The following is a 22477-nucleotide window of genomic DNA, read 5'->3' as shown; positions in this document are numbered from 1 at the left end:
ACTCCAAGGAGTGCAATAGTAGGGAAAGTGTTGGATAGCGTAGGGGTAAAAATTACTATTCCCACTCCATAGAGTGCAACAGTAGGGAAAGTGTTGGATAGCGTAGGGTTAAAAATTCCTATTCCCACTCCAAAGAGTGCAACAGTAGGAAAAGCGTTGGATGGCGTAGGGGTAAAAATTGTATTCCCACTCCAGAGAGTGCAACAGTAGGGAAAGTGTTGGTTAGCGTAGGGGTAAAAATTACTATTCCCACTCCAGAGAGTGCAACAATAGGGAAAGTGTTGGATAGCGTAGGGGTAAAAATTACTATTCCAACTCCAGAGAGTGTAACAGTAAGGAAAGTGTTGTATAGCGTAGGGGTTAAAATGTACTATTCCCACTCCAGAGAGTGCTATGGTAGGGAAAGTGTTGGATAGCGTAGAAGTTAAAAATACCATACTCATAAATGAATTAATATTTTAAAATATTAAAAAAGTCATTATTAAATCAATCTAAACTATTTACAAATACCAATACATCATTTTTGAAAACATTATTACTAATGAATAATTAAGTAAAAATGAATACTAATTAATATTAGTTATTATAAATTATAATTAATCACCAATAATATAATTAACAAAAACAATTAATTAAAATAAATTGTTACTGAATTACATTTAATTTACTTCCCACCCTACTCCCCTATAAACTCATAACCCGCTACAGAACATAATTATCAATGAATCAATTAATAAAAATTGATTACCAATTAATAATAAATTGACAATTATATAATTAACAAAAACAATTAATCAAAATAAATGATTACTTAATTACATTTAAATTACTTCCCACCCTATTCCCCTGTAAACCCACAACCTGCTATAGAACATAATTACCAAATAATCAACTAATTTAAATTAATTACTTATTGATTTAAATTAATTACTAATTAGTTAAATTAGATTTATGTTTCCTAAGAATTAATAATTAAATTAGTATAATTAGATTACTTCTCACCCTATTCCCCTATAAACCCACAACCTGCTACGGTACTAAAATACAAAATATAAATAAATTATATTTAAGAAAAAAACATATTAAATACATAATAATATACATAAAAAATCATATAAAAATCGATATTAGTAACATCGATATTGCTAACATCGATATTAGTAACATCGATATTACTAACATTGATATTAACAAAATAGATATTACTTACCTTTATTATTTAAATTCTGTCCCATCGATATTAAAAATATCGATATTGCAAACGTCTATATTTTGTCCCGTTGATATTTAAACATCAACATTATTGTATGTCGATATTTAAAAATCAATATTTTCTCTGCCTACCTGTGCTGACATGGTTTTGGCTCTATTTTTGAGTGATGGTGCCTTTAAGCTTGCTACCATCTTGAATCTCTTTTCTTGCATTGTGTTGGTCCTTTTAAGGCCTTTTTCCAGACCTAGAAGCATAAACTAGAGGATAGCTGCTTAATATGATGATAGATCCCTTATTCTTGACTCTAATCCATCTATTGCCTATTGGCTTTGACATAATTATGTGTCCTTTCATCATCCTACCTATAGTAGATGGTGGATCCTGTAGTCCTGACTTTATATTACATATTAGTATGGTTTGTGTATGTACTCTGATAGAGCTAAGTGTTATTTCATCCTTCTCAGGCCTACAAGGCCCAGAACTAGAGAGACTCCATTTTGCTTTCTGTCTCTGCGGAACTGAGATGCTTGCAGGGTAAAGGTCATGTTTTAGTTATGAGGTGTTGTTCGCCCTAAGCGAACTGGAGAGAACCGGCCAGAGCTGAATCTAATCAGGAAGTGTCTCTGGGCTCAGGTCTCTAGACGAAACAAGCAGCTGGTCACTGTGGGAGCGTCTAGCGCAAGGAGCCTGGTACATGGAATCGGTGGGAGGAGGCTGCTGGCTGGAACTTTCCATGAGGAGACAGCATTCCATATTAGTGAAGTGCAGAGGCGGAGTCAGTCAGTCGATGATTGGAACAGAAAGAGTTAGTAGCAGTTGGAGTTGAGTTGGAGCAGAGGAGAGAAGAAGATACAGTGGATGCTTGGAACAGAGAGAAGTCAGTTAGTCAGTTTGTCAGTGAGATAGTTGGAGTCAGAGAAAGAAGAAGATGCTTGGAACAGAGAGAAGTCATACAGACAGTCAGTGAGCTGGAACCAGAGAGAGAAGTCAGAAGCAGTTGTGAGCAGATTGTGTTTTTAACAGAGAGAAGTGAGATGATGTTTGGAACTCAAGGAAGCAATCAGAAGCAGTTACTTATCAGGAGGAGTTGTGATCAGCTGGAGTCTGAAGTGATGCCTTTTGGAAGAGACTGAAGTTATATCGTGGATTAATCTGTGGGAGCAGCTGGAGTGAATTGGACATTGGAACTGAGATAATCAGACAGAGTGAAGAAGCTAGTGGAGCGAACGGTTATCAGAGTGGCAGAAACTATTAGGCTGAAGTTGGAAGGTGGGGAGAGTTCGTGGGGGAGAGGAATCCAGTGCAGAGTGATCAGCGCAGATGCGTGTCCAAGAGTGCAGTGGAGGATCTAAGACGAGCTAAGGCACAGACGAGAGAGGAACCCAGATGACAGCTAAAGCAAGACTTCATACTCATTAGGTGATATCCTTCTTATTAATCAGTTTGCTTTACATTTAAACATTAACCTTGTCCCTATTGTGTTGCTAATCCTTTTCCTTTCAGCGGTGTGCAGTATAATCCATTCCCTCTTTAGCTATTTACAGTCCCTGTTAGTTACATGTGGATGTGGTATAGTAATAAAGCTTTACAGAGACCCCGCAGATCTGTGTATGTGTCTATTCCCATTTTACTTTTCAGGCTATGTGTTATAGTATGGTGTTATGTTATTGTAATAAAGATACCCCAGTTCTTAGTGAACCAGCGTATACCTTGTTCTTATATAGTGCAGGTAACCTTTTCTTCTAGTCAGGTGTCAGTGCACGAACGGAAGCGACCCCCGATCAGGTAAGTGACCTCTGAATAATTAGGGAGAGAGGAGCCCTTGAGCTAAGAGAATAAGTTATACACTAAGTAATTCGGCCTTTATTCATAATATTGTAGTAGTGATCCTCTAGTGAATAGTGAGAGAAACTTCCCAACAGAGAGAGAGAGAGCTGAAGGTATTCATAGGAAAGTGATCGTCATTGGGATGCAGCGTTATACCCACAGGATTTTGGCTTGTTTAGCGAGTACCAGGGAGGAGACTGGTATGTATACCCACCGGATTGTGGCTTGTTTAGCGAGTACCAGGGTGGAGACTGGTATGTATACCCACCGGATTGTGGCTTGAGGGAGCACTGGTTGTGGCCAGTGTGTAATGGTATATAATCAGAACTGCCCCAGGGTAGATTAGTCTGGGCCCATGTGGTCGCGAGACTATGAGGTATGAGTGTGGTGTAGGGTATGGACGTCCTCAGTAATCAGTGAGTATCCCTAGTAATCCCTATAGATTTAGTGGTGTTTCTGATGATATGAGCTTGTATATTGCGAGTTCCCCATCCTCAGGTAGGTACCCAGGTGCCTGGAAAGATGGGTCCTGAGGAGGGAGTTGGTTACGTTTTGGCCGGGTTGGTGGTGCTCTGGTGAGCTGATCCAATCTGGTCTGAGAATCCGGTCATTACACTACCCCATTCCTCTCTTTACTGCACCTTCTAGAATTGCCTTGTTGGGAAAGACCCTTGATGAGAACTGTGTAAGGAAGTCAACTGGAAACCCATATGGTAGGGCGTTTTGCCCACCTGAGTTCACCGAAGGCAGATGATAACTCTGCCACAGTGATGTCCTACTCTGAGAAGTCATGTTCTGCTCTGGACAGGCATCTTTTTGGTAAGTCATGTATGAGTTCTCCAAATCTGCTATATTTAAAGTTTTATTATATATAAGGTTGAATAGGAGGATACAAAGGTTTGATGTGCAGAGCAGTTCTCTGCGGCAGCCTGTCTTCTTTCATCTTTTACTTTAGTTATATGGCCTTAACTACTATTGTTTTAGCAGAACCAAGGTAGTATTTTACTGTCTTTTTTGGTCCATTGATAAATACAGCGCAGGGGTTTTAGCCACATTCACTTTGACCTCCACCCGTAGCTTCTGCCTTAATACTGTTTTGTTATGCTCAATGCTGCAAAGTACAGATGGGTCCCCTAATACTAGATATTTTTAAGTTTAGAAAGCCTACCAGTGTCACTAGTGATTTGACGATACCCTGGTTTTTAGTGAAGTATAATTCAGCTTTTGCAGCAGTATGAGGCTAAAGTTGTTTAACAGTCAGCTGACACTCACTGAGGCACCAGTCAATTCTTCCCGCTCTAGACCCTTGATCTATCATTAGCTTTACTAGTGAATGATCAGACAGACCCTTGGCTAGCATGCAAGCTCTTCACCCACCTCTGTTTGGCATAAGGAAATTGTCCAATCTCCTGAAGGACTCATGGGCTCCCAAATAGTGTCTATAATAGTGCTTCTTTGTGTAAATATGCTGCTAAAGTCAGAGAAGCTGATGGCGTAGAGGAATTGCTGTTGGGTTGGTGCACAGACCCTCAATTCATCTAAACTCCAGTCAGTGATCTGTTGAGTTTACCTAAATATATCCAACACCCAGTGGGAATCTAAGAAATGAGGCATCCAGAGACCCCCTGAAATTACACAGCTGTGGGGGAGGGTTGGGGTTGGTAAACATACTAATGAAGGACAGATGTTTTCTGTGCAAAGTACCAGTCATTGCTATATATTGCACCATTGGATGTGTCAGTGATTCAAACCAGTATCACAACTCTCTTGGTTCCTCTAGAAGTCCCAGGATGTTTTACTGAAAAGTAATAGCACCTAAAAGAAACATTTATCGCCCATCAGTGTGTCTCTGTAATTGGAGGACATCAGGATTATACCACTTGGTGGTCTTATGAATAGCCCCTAAGCCCCTATTTTCAACAAGTGAGTCACGTTCAATGTAATAACACACATGTTCCCCATTGTTGGTGGTCATTTGCAGGTTTTTCTCCTAGAAATGTTTTAGTAAATTGCCCGCTTGTGATACCTTTGGATTTGATGTCATGTTGCCATTAGAACAATCCAACAAAACTCCAAATTATCCTGTTTCCCACCTCCCACGCGACATTTTGATAAAATGCAAAGACCAACAAAGATGCTGTCATAAATAGGCACTGTACTGGGCAAGATGCTAGGGGTGCCAAACTTTCTAGATATCTTACCAACCGCGGTTTGGTTGTTCTATTCGAAAACCTTGGGGGTGCATGCATTACACAGACATCATTTAAAGGCGGTAAGAGAGCTTCCCTCATAGATTATATGTTTGTCTGCTGAGACTTTTTACCTTGGTTCTCCATAAGTGAGATTCTGCCTACAGATTGGGGTGCTTCTTTGCATTTACCGCTTAAGGGCTTGGCACATAATAGTAACTTAGCTTCCTTCAAGCAACAATCTGTTCAATGGCCTCCGCCTACTCTGACATATGAATAATCCAGAAGAGTCACTCACGGTTTTACTTAATTACACAGTAACAAAGTTTGTTATTATCTTGGGGAGAATGCCCCGGATTCTTGGCACACTTTTCAGACAGCTAATGCATGCAATTAGGGACTCTGTGCTTAAGCCTATCCGTATCCCAAGCACGTACCCAAGATGGTTCGATGGGGCTTGCTGATTGGCTAATAGGAGGCTAAGGTAAGCCCTCAACGCACGCCCTAGGAATAGGTCTGAAATCTCCATGGCATGCACTGAGTACAAATCCGCCCTTGCAATTAGGAAAAGGGACTCACGTCCCAGGGAAAGGATAGTAAACCTGTTAGAAATGGGGGTCTCTAGCTGGCAGTAGATACCTTTGTCCAAATAGAGACCCTTGCTTCTAGTCAGGGTAAGGGGGATACACAATTTAGATAAACCCTGCTCACCCCCTTGGTAGCTTGGAACGACCAGGCAGGCTTATCCCAAAGGCAATGTGTAAAGTATTTGTAACAACACTCACAGTAACACAGTGAAAACACCACAAATGGACACTACACCAGTTCAGAAAAATAAAATATATATATCTAAACTAAACAAGACCAAAACGACAAACATCCAACATACTAAAACTCAGTAGAATATCTTTAGAAAGGTTGTTGGTAAAATAAACTTGTAGATGATGAAATGCGACACTTTACTCATAAAGTACCTGGGATGCGTAATGCAAAACAAACAAAAGGGTCCCAGAGAATGCGATGCATTGATTCTTCCTGCGCCCCGGTTCCGATGCGACATGATGGCACCTCGATGCGTTGCGACGATCTGGTGCGATGCGAGAAAATGGTGCCTTGACTGCGATGCAACAACGTAGAGGCAATGCATGCACGATCTACATCCGTGCGGCGAACTAGGTGGATTTCTGATCCACGACAAGGCCTGCGACATGCTTCCCCGGTGATGTGACAACACCCTCAGTGACTGCAACACGCTTCTCCTGTGTTGCAGCGGCAATCAGCAGCAGCGCGCTTGCTCAGTGATGTGACGGCCCTGCGACACGCTTCTCCGCTGATACGACAGCACCCTCTGTGTGGCGGCATGCTTCTCAGGTGATGGGACGGCAGACAGTGGCAGTAGCAACACGCTTCCTCGGTGATGTGACAGCAGCTGCTGTGGCGACGTCACGCTTCTCTCATTGCTTCCCGCTTCCAGCTCCTTTCAGCAAAAAGGCTTCACACACAGTTACAGGTCCTTCTGGCAGACTGGAATTCCCAGCAAGGGAGTTCAGGGAAGCTGGGGGTGAAGTCCTTTTGTGCCTGGGACTTCAGAAACAGGAGGCCAGCTCTTCTCAGGCCCTTGGAGACTTTTCTTCAGAGGGACACAGCACACAGCAAAGTCTTTCTCCAAGAAGGGGACCCATCACACAGCAAAGTCATTTAGATCTCTCCCTAGTAGAAACAGAAAACTGCAGGCCAACCCCAGACACACAGCAAGGGCAGTACTTCTCCTCTGTCTCTTCAGCTGATCTTCTTTGGCAGGGATTCCTCTTCATTATGAAGTAGTCTAACTTTTAGGGGTTTCAGCTCTGATATTTATACCCCAAAAGTCTTTATTCTTTATGTGTGAGGGGTCCTGGACCCAGTCCAAACCAGTTCTGGGTGCACTCTGCCAGTGCACAACTTCTTCCTTTTTCAGTATGGGCAGGGTCATCAGTCGCACCACAGGAGGTAGAGCCAGCATTGTGGAAGGCAGGCAAAGCCCTATTCATGCCGAGGTGCTACTCCTCCCACCACTACACATGCAGATTGGTCTATTCACCCTAGTGCTGAACCACCCAGACTCCTGGAGCCACCCCAGGCCCTGTCACTCCCAAACCAGACAGTCAATACACAAACAGGCAGAGGCAACAGAAAGGTTGAACAAGAAAAAGGCCACTTTCTAAAAGTGCTTTTTTCGAACACTGAATTTAAAAACCATCCTTCCTAAAAGCTGTGTTATTAAATTCTGAAATCAGGGGTACCAGATTTAAATTTTCTATCTTACTTCTATGGGAAGATATGCAGGTAAACATGTAACACAGCATTCCCCATTCTGTCCTATGGGCAAGATAACCTTTCAATAGTGAAAAACGAAATTGGCATTATTTCACTATTAGAACAAGTTACCCACAATGATGCATGTCCTACCTTTCACATTCACTGCACCCTGCCCAGGTGGGTACCTTGGGCCTACCATAGGGTTGTCCAATGTGTTAGAAAAGGGAAGGGTTAGGCCCGGCAAGTGAGTACACTGACCAGGACAACATGGCAGTTAGCAAACTGCGCCCAGGCACTGCCGTGGCAGGCCTGAGACATCTCTTTGGGGCTACTCTAGTGAGTGGCACAATCAGTGCTGCAGGCCCACTAGTAGCATTTGAATTACCAGCCCTGCACATGCAGTGCACTTTACTAGGGACCTACTGGTAAAACAAACTATACCAATCATGGATAAAAAATTACAATAATATTTTACACAGGGAGCACTTGCGATTTGGCACTGATCAGCAGTGGCAAAGTCCCCAAAGCATCTAAACCAGCAAAAACGAAATCCAGCACAGTGTCAAAAATACACTAGGTAGAGGCAAAAAGTCAGCGGAACCACGCCAAGGATGCCAGGTCTAACAAAACTCTTTTGGGACGCAGAAAAAATGTATACGGTGCAGGAATTCTCCCACTAATCCCCCTCTCCGAAATAATATCTTGTGCGGATTGGGTTACTCACTTTGCCTCTATTTACCACACTGTGGAATAGCCTATCCAGTCCACTCTTCTTCACATCGCATTACAGATTTCGTCCCCACTTTTGCTAACTTTGGAGGAAGTTGAGTCAACGATCCTGCACAGTAAGGGGTAAAGCCCCAGGTCCAGACAGGGTACCAACAGACCTGATGAAATCCATGCCCAAATTGTGGGGCCCACTCATTACGAATACTTTTAACACTTCCCTATCTCTTTCTATCTCTCCCTCATGGTCTTTTGTGACAATAGTCCCCATATTCAAAAAGGTAGACCGATTGTCGCCCAAGTGTTATCGACCAATTTCGCTCATTGATAGCATGATTAAAATCATTGGCCGAGCCATCTTCGACAGTCTGGTGGATTGGGCAGCTGATATACTTTCCCATTTTCAATTTGGGTTTTGACCTAAATCTGGTATGAACGAACAATGTCTGAATCTGGCTTTGACAATCTCCAAATATACTAAGGCCAAGTGCACCCCCATATATCTAGGTTGATTTATCCACTGCCTTTGATAAGGTGGACTGAACCAAACTTTGGTTAATGTTGCTGGATGAAGGTGTGGATCCACCCCATGTGAACTTTTTATATTGTCTGCACTTGGACCTTACTGCACGGATCCATTTAACTTCGCTTGGGGAACTTTCTCCTGAATACAGCTTAAAGAGTGGGGTGAGGCAGGGTTGCATATTGGCGCCTCTTTTATTCATTTTATATATTAACGGTTTAACAGCTCACCTAGCCTCTACCCACAGAGACATACCTAGAATTGCAGACTCCCCAGCTCCTGCTCTGTTATACGCTGACAATGCAGTATTATTGGCCCTTACCCCAAAAGCCCTGAGACATCAGGTGGATTGTTTTGTTTCCTTTGTGCATAAATTGGATGTTAATACTAAATATTCTAAGTCGCACATCATGTCCTGCCGCCCAAATGAATCAGTATTAACGGGCATGTTCTGACGTCCGTTTAAAATTGTGTTCACCTGGGATTCAATTATAGTTCCTCAGGGTCATGGAATCCCAATTGTGTTCAGGTTTGTACTAAGTTAAGCAAAATTGCAGGCACAGTAAGCAACTTCATCACACCACAAATAAGGGGCACACTGTCTCCACCTTTGAAAGTCTTTAACTCCCAATGTATTAGTGTGGCTACTTATGGAGCGGCAGATTGGGATTTTAGCAAGTGCAGCTCCATTCAGGCAGAGAAAAACTGTTTTCTCCGAAGGCTTTTAAGTGCACCACTATCCACCTCCACCCTCATCATGCACTTCGAGCTAAACCAGGGTTTTATTGAGGATACAAATCAGATGGTGCCGCTTTTATTATGGGTTGGCATCTTTAATAATGTAAGGACAATATATTCGACTGCATGACATTGGACAAGGCTTCCTCTATACCATGGCTGAGCTATTTACAAGACACTTTCAGCTCCCTCAGCTCACCCTGGTGGTACTCTGTACCCAGCCACATTCCCAATAATGCCAATTCCGAGGTGAAATCAATATTTACGGCTCACTGAGCAAATACTAGGTTAAAATCTGAACGTTTCTAAACCCTTGGTGTTGCAACACTACAATCTCTTTTGTAATGACAACTCCAGCTGTATTTGGCCCTGAATGACCAGATGGGAGCGGTTCTTACGTTTTCGCTTCCGAGCTGGTACAATCTACTGGTATTTCTTTTTTAAACATTCTTTCGATTCTGTAGGGAATGTGGTCTCCTGTTGTCCCTGCAATAATCGCACTGTCCAATATTTCTTGCACTTTGCACAGTATAGCACGGCTGCACTTTTTGATTCCCCTATTATGGAGGCTATACCTTCGCCACTGCAGTCCTGCTCTCCTTCACTTACAATCCTTGTGCTCCCCTGAATTTGTTTTCTCAGTTTGTGGCTTCCTGAAAGCAGCGATTAGGACTAAACACACTATGGGGCCGATTATGATGGCGGACGGACCTGAGTCCGTCCGCCACCATAGAGTAGGAGGGACCGTCCGCAGGGGCAGCAGCGGTCCCTCCGTGCAGATTAGGATGTGACCGCCAGGGTGGTGGTCACATCCCTTTTTTTTTTAACATTGCGGCTGGTGCAGCTTCAAGCTGCACCCGCCGCAATGTTAAAACTGCATGCACGGCATTTGCGTGCACAAAGCGGCAGGGGCAGGCACCGTGCGGTGCCTGCCGCTTTGTTCACGCAAATGCAGGGGGGTACCATAGGTACGCCCCATGTGCACCCCCTACCCCCCCTTCACCCAGGGGGCCCGCAACGGGCCCCCGAAGTGAAGGTCTGTATGCTTTTCCACGGCGGAAAAGCCGCCATGGAAAAGCATACTTTCTACTTCATCATAATATGGCTGGCGGTGTCTGATAGACACCGCCAGCCATGTTAATGCTTTTCCGCCGGGGTTGGAAGGCGACCGCTGCGGAAAAGCGGCGGACAGATTCCAAGACCCACCAGCCATCCTAATTTGGCGGTGGGTCTTTCAAGCATCCGCGGCGGTTTTCCCACATCCTCCGGGCCGGCGGTGGCTTCCGCCGGCCCAGAGGATGCGGGAAATCCGCAATCGTAATAGGCCCCATAGTTGGGATAGCCCGACAGAACTTTATGCGCAGTGCGGTTCAGTGCACTGAACTTGGTAGAAGTGTAGGGCTTATTTTATTTAACGGGGGATAGTAGGAGCATATGGCGGACCCTATCTGAGGTCTTTGCCCTCTCTTTATCCCCCCTCTTGGTGCTTTAATTGCAGCTTCTATCCTCTATTATGTATTAGTGTTCTGCAATTTAATTCTGTTTTCGCATCCTAGGTTCCCTTTTTAGATTTCCGATGTCTAATGAATTTTCTGATATATCACTTTTGAAATTCGGAATGCCCCCTGTGCATCCTGCCAAACACCTTCTTAGCTTTTTGCTTATTTTAATTCTGCTTGTGTGTTCATAGCTGCGTGCAATATTCCTTCGTAATTTTAGGGTCATGCTGCTCAGCTTGCTTGGATATATGATGCTTTAACTGATGGGTTTGTCTTGTAATTTAACAGTTTTTAACACTTTTAAAATATTCTTCATTGTACAATGATTTTAATCTTCTATGTGTGTTTATAGTTATGTGCAATATTTTTTATGTGCGTTTATGGTCTATTGTTCTTTATACCGAATAAATGATTGAGTGATACAAGTATCTATAGCTATAAAGGGGTGTAAGGTCTGCCGAAATTAACAATTAACAACAACCACTCATTATCTATCCAAACTGTCCCTTTCCTGATCAAAATGTAAACCTCAATGTACAAGTTATCTCGAAGGAAATATCTAATAACACCTGGATGACATCTGGTAATTTGAAAGCAAGGAAGCGCAGGGAGGAAAAGAGAAAAAGATGAATAGAAGTATGCATAAAAAGAATTAGTTACTGCACCCTTTTCTCTTGCCCCACTGTGCTTTAACCCCAAGGTCCCCTATCTTTAGAGATTCAATCTAAGCATAATGGTTCAGCCCAGTATGACTTGACATGTTTAAGCATCTGTTTGGTGGCTTCCAAGGTGTCTCGTCTAATATGTAGCTTCAGAAGGGATGGCACTGTTTTGACAGTGGGGTAAGCTCCCTCTTTTCACCCAAGAGGTCTTGACCCCATCTCCGGTTCCTCAGGATGGTAGTGGAGAGTCATGGGTACTGTAATTTTCCTGTGCTGATCACTCCACTCAAGGTTTTGTGCGGAAGCAGCAGAGTTTAACCTCAATAGGTCATATCCAATGCCAGTCTGAGTCAGAGTCTCATCACTTAAGTATCTTATTTTTATCTCCTGTCATCTGTCACCTCTGCAACTCACTCCATTTTTACTTGATGCTGCAGATTCCTAAGAACTATTTAGAAAGAAGCCTAGCACTGAGGGAAACTTTGATTCAAGATTTATCAGACACTTTGACGTGTGTGGGCCCATACTTGCATTTTCAGTACAGGTCATATGCTCATTAGGCATTCTAGTAATTATTTCAGGGAAAAATAGCAGTGTTTTTGAGTGTTAAGACATACATTTCTTGGAATACTGAAATATTCTTCAGACATATCCTCCAAATCCCCTTTCCCTTATTCCAAGTCCTAGCCTCATTCCATCCCTTCCACTGTTGGTGCTTGGGCATAGCCATTGGATGAAGAGCACTGAACTAACATGCAATAAAAATATATGAAATGATAATATCCATATCTTTTTTTACTCTTCCAATGTAGTCTATGTGGAGTCACTGAAGTGGGTCCAGGAAAGGTCTAACATTGAAAAAGCTAATTTTGACACAGTGATTATTTTATGGTTTAATTGATTGCTGTATGGGTGACAGCTTAAATGACTTCCTGCTTACTTAATTACTTATGCCTACTACCCCTCTTGGGAAGTAGATCATCAACCAGGACTCTCCAGCCATCTTTGTCCTGGGGCTTTTCTTTTATCTAACTGCTGGTGTAACCCATCTTCTTGCAGCCAGCCTCGAGGCCTCAGCACCAGGTATTTCTTGGCCTTCCTTTTTTCCTTTTACCTTGAGGGATCAGAGTTAGGGTATGCATGGTGGTGTTTGATGCAGCTTGCAGAGGGTGTGACCTATCCAGCTCCAGCATCTTTTTCCTGATTTCTTCATGAGCAGGGAGTTGGAAAGTCTGCTGCCATAGTTGCTGCTGATGATGATTGGCCAGAGGAGTTGGAGGACTTTCTTCAGACAGGTGTTGATGAAGGTCTGGAACTTGTTGATGGTGGTCACTGTTGTCCCCCAAATTTCTACTTCATATAAAAGGACTGAATTCCTGATCTTTTTTTGCGGCGTTAGGTCCTTGGAGCTCCAGATCTTCTTCAGCTGAATGAAGGCACCCCTTGCTTAGCTGATTCTTACCTTGACATTGGCATCTGTGCCTCCTTGCTTGTCTATGACACTGCCCAGGTAGGTGAATGCTTTAACCTCTTCCAGTGCATCACCTGCCTGCAAAAATGACTGCTGTTGTGCTGGTCTTGTTAGCCTTACAAATCTTGTTTTTTCCCTGTGGATGTTGAGGCCGAGTTGTTCTGATGTGGCTGCCACATTGTCAGTCTTCTCATGCATCTGCAGATGGTGTGAGAGATTAGGATCAGGTTTGTCTGCAAAGCCCAGACCGTCAAGCTGCACCCAAAGTGTCCACTGGATCCCAGTTCTGCTCCTTGCTGTGGATGTCTTCATGATCCAGTCAATGGCAAGCAGGAAGGAAAAAGACAAAAGCAAACAATCCTGGTGGACTACCATCTACACTTGCAAGGTTTCCATGAGTTGTCCTCCATGGACTATCTTGTGGGACATTCCCATATAAGAGTTCCTGAAGATTCTTATGATTTTGTCTGGCACACCGTGGAGGCAGAGAAGTTTCCAAAAGGTCTCTATGTCCACACTGTTGAATGCCTTCTCATAGTTGATGAAGTTGACATAGAGAGGTGAGTTCCATTCCATCGACTGCTCAAAGATGATGCACAGTGTTGCAATTTGGTCTGTGTAGGACCTAACTTTGCAGAAGTCAGCTTGCTGGACACACAACTGAGCATCAACATATTCTTTTATTCTATTAGGGGTGACTCTGTTGAACACTTTGCCTGGGGTTGAAAAAAGAGTTATCGCCCTGTAGTTTGCACAGCTACTTAGATAATCTTTCTAGGGTATCTTGAAGAGATATCTCTTCTTCCTATCTGATGGCGCCAATTCCAGATCCTTTCAAACACTGAGTAGCGCATGTTTACTGATGTTTCTGCCTGGATTGTTTGTGCAAGGCCAGAGTCATTATGCCCATTGAGGCCCTCAGAATGGCTTAGCACCATTGTACTTGCCAAGAAGGCTAAGGGCAATATATGAATGTATGTCTACTTGAGGGACTTGAACAATTGCATATGGGTAGATTGTCACCCCCTTCCCCTCATCAGCGAGATGATAATGAGTGTAAGAAGTGCAAAATGTTACTCCACGTTAGATTTGTTTAGCACATACCACCAGATATATCTGTATGCCAAGTCCAAGCACCTAACATCATTTATTACACCTGAAGGTATGTATTAATTCATATGCATGCCCTTCTGATTGCCATATGCATCTACAGTGTTTCAGACGTAATGCAGGGTGTGCTGAGTGGATTTTCAAACATCTTATGCTTTCAAGATGACATTTTGAGAGGGGAAGTGACATGAGAGAACGTGTTGCCAAATTGAATGAGGTATTGTTGAGGTTGGAGCAAGCATGACTAACAATTGCTTTGGAAAAATGCAAATTTGAGGCAAGTGAAGTAGAAACATTTCATCAGACACCCACCCCTAGTCACAGATCTGGGTTGAATCCATCATTGTTCTTTAGCTCACTTTGCCACTGGATTCAGGCTATCCTGGGTGATGAGGGGTGTTACACCGAAACCGGTCCCAGGATGCCTGGTTCCGGTCCTGGGAAGACCTGGCTTAGCAGTTCAGACTGGACTGTTCACATGAGGAACAGGGTCAATGCTGATTTGCATATGGCTGGGTCTAAAGTGGGGTGGTGAAGTGAGCTAAAGAACAATGATGGATTCAAACCAGATGTCTTACTGGGGGTGAGTGTCTGAAAAAATGCAGCGCTCCATCAATCATCTTCTGTTTGCTTTGTTAGGAGCAGAGACAGACTACTGTTTCCAAAAGGATTGCATCGCCGATTGTTTAAATTATTGCACGAAGGTCATGAGGGAATTTCTGCCATGAAACCATGGAACCATGAAACACAGGGCACGTATCGATTTTTGGTGACCGGGAAAGAATGAAAATGTCAATAGATTTGTGATGGATTGTATCCATGTACCTGCAGTGAAAAGTCACATATTGTCACAGAAACTCTCATTGCCACTACTGCTTTTACCAAGCGAGCCTGGGAAAAGTTAGCCATTGATATTTGTGGGCAGTTTGATAGCTTAGGACAAGAAAATAGATATGCTATGGTATTAATAGATTTATTTTCCAAGTGGCCGAAGGTGGCATTCTTGGGAGAGATCAATGCCAATCATGTAATATCATTCAGTGAAGAGATTTTCAGGAGAGATGGTTGTCCTGAAATTTTGGTATTGGACTATATCGCACAATTTATGTAAATGGAATTCAGTAATTTTCTAAAGTTGGAAGGTATCAAACATTATCGCACCGCTGTGTATCACCCTGGGGAAAATGGTCTAGTGAAAAGGTTCGAGCATTGAGTGAATGTGTACCATTGGCTTTGTGTACATGGTTGGAATGCAAACAATTATTTAAAAATATGTCATGTACTTATAGAACCAAGCCACCATCACTGGTGAAACTTAATTTTTCCTATTGAACTGAAGAGTAGCATGTACTACTGCAGTCCCTCTGTGGTTGGAAAGGACAGTTAAGGATAACGTGAATCTGGAGTCATTGGGAAAGAAGGTCAGTGACTACCAGAATACCTATGTACAAAGACATAATTCAAGGGGAACAAAGTCATGGGGATAGAACACTTAGAGAAAGTCAAGGGAAGGGTTATTCCAGGTGATCTTGTTCCAAACAAATCAGTGATGTGGGGAGGGGATAAAGTATTATTAGAGGGAAAATGGTGGAATGCAAGGATGTTGGTCAAGTGCCATGTGGTTGAACCTGAGATGTGGAATGGGGACAGTCTAAATAAGGGTGAAATGAGGAGTGATGATAGTCAAATTAAGAGTGGAAGTAGATTGATTCCAATCCTAATGACAGTTGAACTAAGAGTAGAACTCATTTGATTCCCAGTCAGGACGTGACCAAAAGTTTTTCTCCACAACTCAGAATATCTGAAAGATTTTGTATGTACCTAATATTACAGTGTAGACCTTGTGTTATTTGTGTGTGTAAATATCAAGCTTAAAGTTTAACTTATTATTTTTCACAGGTTTGTTGCGTCTGTTCTCCTGTACATTCAGGTCCCATATTTTGCACTGCCACTCTACCAGTGTACTGCTCTTTGGTTGTATACTTCCAATTTCTCATTGTCTGTTATGCCCAGAAGGCAGTTTGCCAGTGCAGCACCGAGTGGCAGCACCAGCACCAGCACATACTGGTTTGTGGCACCGTCCACGAGAATGAGGCACTGGTCTTCAGGCACACTCTCAATTTTCCAGAAGTATTTTGGACCTGCATTATCAGTAGGCTTGGCCAGCATCTTAGTCTGCCACTAGATCAGAAGTAATTCTGCAGGCTGGATTCAACTAAATTAAGACCCAGTTGCTCGTTGATCATATGCCAACTGCAGGGAGGATAAATATCAGTTAATTGCTCCCCTCAAAGTGCTATATAAATAGAAACACTCTAGTGTGCTGACATCTCAAACTCCCAGCAGGATTTAAATTAATGAGACCCAATTACCAAGAGGTATAGAGACACTTCTCTTCATCTCTAATACATCCTTTCCCATTACAATCTCATTTTTAATTTCAGGTGCAAATAACTGCTTACTGTGGGTGCTCTAAGCCCTATTCTTCAAAATTGAGAAACATACTTTAATTCCCTAATAATGATTTTTAATATATCCCAAATAGTTCAACACCACTTTTATTCCATATAAAGCCAAACCATCTCTTTCATTATTCAAAGAAACACTGGACGTAGCAGGAGGCATTGGGTGAATGTCCACTGAAGATGTTGATCCAACTCCCCTCTGTTCCCAATTTCCACATTAAAACCTATTGGGTTATGGTCCCAAGATATCTTTAAATTAATTTCTATATTTGCAGGTGTCAATATTTCTAAAGGGCTAAAAAGCATGTAGAACCCAGAGATGTGTGTGTGTGGGTTAATAAAAAATACCCTATTGCCGTCTAACAGAATGGCTGGTAAAAACGTTTTGTGGAACCACCTGCTTCATTTAGCCATGTATTTGTTTGCAAATGCTCTATAATGGCCCACATCCCCACCATGCTAATTCTAGCCACTCTTTCATTACTGTACAAAAGGGATCTATAGTAGAAGGAAAGTCTCCAAAAGTATTTAAGGCCCAATCCAGCACTGGATTTTTTAACAGCAATTCCTGAACCATTCTAATTGGGTCAATATATATCCAGCTTCCATTAGCCCTTGGACTAACTGTACTGTCACCCAGTGCCCTGGCTCATCAACCTGAATGGGAACCAGTGCTTCAGCAATACTGTTAAATAATGAAGTCAACGACCCAGCCCTGGAAAGATATTTAAACTCGCAATGAAGTGGACACTATGAATGAGTGAATTTAATTATTGTCCAAAATATTGAAACTCACAATGAAGTGGATACTATGAATGAGTGAATTAAGTTATTGTATGAATAATTAAAACTGTTCTAAACCTAGACATCACACACAAAAACGATAACAAGTAAAGTAATGGAAATATTAAAATAGTTGCATTGTAAAACATTCTTTATTCAATGAATAAAAGTAGGAGATACAAAAATAATACATGCATTTAAATTATGTAGGCACCCACCAAAACTTATTAAATGGAAACTGTGCTTTGTGCTCTCAACAGATGAGTTGCATGCTCAAAATACTGAACAGACCTTGTCATCAATTGAAGAGGGAGGTTAGTCAAGCAATTATCAATGGCTGAGCTAAGAGAGGGGATTTTGGCAAGAAGGAGATTTTTATTAACAAGTGTATTTCACTGAGGCGACAAGAACATGAACACAACATATGTGTAAGGTTTCTTCAAAGGGCCAACTTTTACCAGTCACCTATTTATAGGATTGCCATCCAAAGTAAACTCCAGAAATGGTATTAACATCAATCTCAGTGTAAGAAGTCTGTGAATTTGTGTTTGACTGAAGATGTAATTATATTTTCCTGAGGTATGCCGTCAACATAACTATCAAAACTCTATCATGTGAAAGTGAACTAGTATAAAAAGACTACACCTGTAAGATGTAAGTTTAAACTGAGATTATGTTTAGAACTATGGGCCTCATTAGGATGGCAGACAGACTCAAGTCTGCCCGCCACCCTATCGGAGAACAGGACCGGCACACATGCTGTCGGAGGTCCTGTCAACCAAATTAAAATGCGACCTCCTCCAAGAACGGTCCATCGTTTGTATTGCGGCTGGTGCTGCGAGCCGCAGCACCCACCGCAGTACAAAAAATAGGCAGAAAACATATCCCTGCCATACGGTGCCTGATACATGGTGCAGGGATACGTTGGGGGGCACCATAGGTGTCACCCAACACTCAAAGTCCAGGTCCAAGGTAAAGGGGGCCGATTACGGGCCCACAAAGTCCCTTTCTGCCAGCGTAGTCATGACAGGTTAACCGCCATTAAAAGTCCAGTGGAAAGGGACATTGTAATCCCTGCGGCGCTGCCTGGCTGGCACCGCCAACATGATCAGGACTACAAGCCCCTCCACCTCACCAGCATATTCAAGGAACCCGTCGGAGTCCGACCTCAATCAACCTGCCCACCATTGTAATATGGTGGGCGGGAAACATGTCTCCCTGCCAACATAATTGTCCCCTGTGATTAAATGTGGTGTAGTTCAGGTTACCACTGTGTTATACCACAATAAAATTGAAATATGTCTCTTGTAAGCAAACCACTTCTGATTTAATATTATATTACTGTAACTGTAAAGCAATCTTTATTTCGGCATTGCGCCATAAAAGACAGAAAGCAAGTAAAAACATTATAAGTACAAAATATATATCCAAACACCACCAATACATTAACATTATCATCCTTCTTCATGTTCATTAAAACAGTAAAATATTAACCTTTCAAAATTAAAAATTAGATTAAAACATCTTCACATAATTATTGTACATAATTGTGTTTGGTGACGTATGGGCATTTACTCTCCAATAGGCAATTTAAAATAACATATCCCTGTGCATATCCTGGACAAACCATATAAATGCTGTTTATTATATGACATATTAATTCTCAACCCAGCTTCCACTTGTGCAAAGTATTTAGCTTTTTTAGTATTTAGACATTAATTTCTTCAAATGCTTTCCAACCCTTTTGATATTATATCCCCTATTCCCCTCAACTCAGCCAGCCACTACCCTTTGAGCTTCACTTCTTTCTGTGCATTCCTGGATCCCCAAAATCATAGTTTATTGTGATAGTTTATTATGGGATTTCTTTTAATATCTTCTAACTTTCATTGGATAGCAAAAAAAACCTCTCTTTGGCAGTCATATGTGGAATAATTGCTTATCGGCAGAAATCCACTTTTCAAGTACTTTCATTCAGATCTGTAGCCCATTTACCTTTCTAGCTAATGCAATGGGACATATGCGTTAGGATTTCAGGTCTTAATAGCATAACATTTGTTCTGTTGTATTCCTCAGGTACTACACACAAATAAAAAATGTACGCCAAAGGTGATTTACCCATCAACAGAGTAGACAGTAGCACTGATGCCACAGGGTCTTGACATGCCAGGACAGAGCATCTTGGACCTCCGTTGAAGTTAAGAACAGTTAATCTCTCAATAATCCAACCAGAGAGTAAACTCAGCTTCACTTACTAAGTCAAGGGCATTAACAGTAATTCTTTCCTGGGTTACTATCACTCCTTCTTCCTTAGACATTTATTTAACCGTCAATTAGGCCCTCATTTACGGGGATTTGGCATAGGGCAGCATAGCAAGTCGCCTTGCTTCGCTGCCATACACCAAAGTGGAAGGACGAAAATGTACCCTAATCAAGCAATACAGTGCATTGCTGTCATTTCCCCCTGTGCTGATGTCATTGAGGTCGCCTAGTGCCAATGCAGTCACCCTTGCACCATGCTGGAAAGGTGCTTGCTTTGTCGGCAGGATTGTTTTTGTGCAGAAGGGGACAAAAAGCAATTCCAAGAGGATTTTTCATCTTTCTATGTGTGCTTAAGAATGCAGCACACATAGAAAGAGGAAAACACTATGAGAAATAAAGATATTTCCCCTCCTTACGCCTCACTTCGGGAGGTACAAGGATGTGGCACTTCCCCAGGTTAACATGATCTTGTAAATATGGGGCAGTGTCAAAATCCATGTGTGTTGCTTGGGAAAACCCACTGCAATGCCCATGGAATGACTACCAAGCACAGAGTAAGGCAGCGTAACAATTTTCACTCCCTTGCCTTACTCCATATCTATGAGGCCATTCAAAGCCATGCATAGTGGCTTTGCATGGCCTCATAGATATGATTTTGTAATCCGTGGTGCTTGTCCCGCTGTGAAATAGCGACAGTCACGAATAACATCAGGAACTGTCAAGCCTGCAACAAGCAAGTTTACAGACACGGCATATGAGCAGTAGATTAGTATTCTTAAGATGTACTCATCCATTTGGGAAAGAACTGACAAGTCATCTTTGCTAATTGGCACATATATTCCGGACTCATGTCCTTTCTCCTTCTAGTTTGCAACAAGAGCACTCTGTAAAGAGGTTTCCATATATTTAATGACAGTTATTAGAAGGTAATATAAATAATACAGATGTTTTCTACTTGCATGTATCTGGGTATCATAAATTCATCTTCCTAGAAAAGCCTATTTATTTATTTAGACACTGCAATATTTATAAACCACAGGCTTCAGAACAAGGTTAGAGGAACACTTCACATAGAAATATTTGAACACAGAATCATAACATTAAATTACTCAATTGCCTTAGAGCAGTCATTTCCTTTGCAAAGCTAGCCAGATACAAGTAACATTTTCAGAGTGTTTGCAGCTGAACTGTGAAATAGGGAATAACTCGTAAACAGAACTAATTTTGTAAGAGGTATAACTGTATTTTTCAAATGTCCACCCTGTCGGTTACCAGGAGCTAAAGACTGGTCGTAACTGTGAGTGAAAACCCCACCCTCTTCCTACCAGAAGGTTTTAAAGTGAAAGGCATGGCAAGAGCTGCACAGCTGAACTTAACTGGCCAGTGAATTGCAGTACGTTCCTTTAATAAGTAGGATTACACATAACACAAATTGTAACACGTCATGTACATAAGGATTCCAGATATCTTGTTAAATGAATGTGCAGCACATATGGTAGTTGTTGGGTCCTTGCCTATTTTAGAGCATATAATATCCAACATTTTATTTGAAAATGCCCTGTTCTTTCTAACTAAGGTGGTTTTGTATTGTTCAAATGCAAGACGTTATAGCGCTAGGAAGGAGGACTGTTTTTATATAAGCCATGCAAATGTTTGCTTTTCAGGGTTGCGCAATTCATACATAATGCATATTTCTGCAAATTGTATGACACTTCACTATTGCCTCCAAAATATCACCTGGCCATGATATTCTGAGTAAGATATTGTCACTACTTAAATATAATGATTAATGATTACAAAAATATTGTGGGCAAAATATCATAGGTAGGTATATCATTTGCTACTTTTCTACAATATTAATATTGACGTTCTGAATATTCTTTACTTTAATAATATTTAACATTGCTTCAGTATATTGCATTATGTTATTTGATTATTAATTTTAGTGTGATGTTTATAATTATATAGTTATGTATATCTTTTGCAGCTGGATTTATCGGGGGATTGGGAGGTTAGTGTCCTTTTATTGATATTTTAATTATTGTTACTTGATTAATGGTTCAAATATTTCCTTTGAATTGATATTTAATTGTTTACATGTTTAATAATGTATTAATTATGAAATAAACATTAATTTCAGCTTGTGTGGCCTACCAGAGGGTGGTTAGTTTGTACATACATTTGTGCATGTTTGTGTGTGTGTGCATGTGTATATATTTATACTAAGATTAATTGTGCAATTTCTTTAATGAGATTTGTTTTATAATGTCGTTTTGTTATACATTTTAAAGGTTTTGTGTATAATTCTTATAGGAAATTATTTTATTATTTGTTGCAGGGTTGGTATTATTTTTAAAGTGTATATTAATTACTGTTGTGTAATATCTTAGATTGGCAATGCTTATATGCTGTTTTATTATTTTCCTGTTCATAATTTTACAATGATGTATTTATTTTGTTTTGTGGGTAGTGGGGTTTGCTAAAGGATTGGTTGGGTAATCTTTTAATTTATATATATGCGCAAACTCGAAATGCTGTACATTCTAAACTTAGACACCAAATCCCCGCGGGGCCTCAATGCAACCGAGGAACTTTGGTCGAGCCTTGAAGCACAATAGCAACACACATGGCCGATCAGGATGGCGGTGAATCCGCATCCTCTGGGCCGGCAGAAGCCACCGACGGCCTGGAGAATGCGGATTCACCGCAGC

The 22477-nt window shown here is 41.6% G+C and overlaps 1 pseudogene; it reads right to left on the bottom strand.

Moving 5' to 3' along the window:
- LOC147683940 (uncharacterized) overlaps positions 1-16425 on the bottom strand; it is a 65068-nt pseudogene extending 48643 nt beyond the window's left edge.
- Positions 16426-22477: the final 6052 nt, after the last annotated feature.

This window comes from Lissotriton vulgaris, chromosome 11 (genome assembly GCF_964263255.1).
Source record: "Lissotriton vulgaris chromosome 11, aLisVul1.2, whole genome shotgun sequence".
In the NCBI taxonomy this organism is placed as follows: Eukaryota; Metazoa; Chordata; class Amphibia; order Caudata; family Salamandridae; genus Lissotriton; species Lissotriton vulgaris.
The sequence above is the reverse complement of the archived record's forward strand: the minus strand, read 5'-3'. Positions and strand labels throughout refer to the sequence as shown.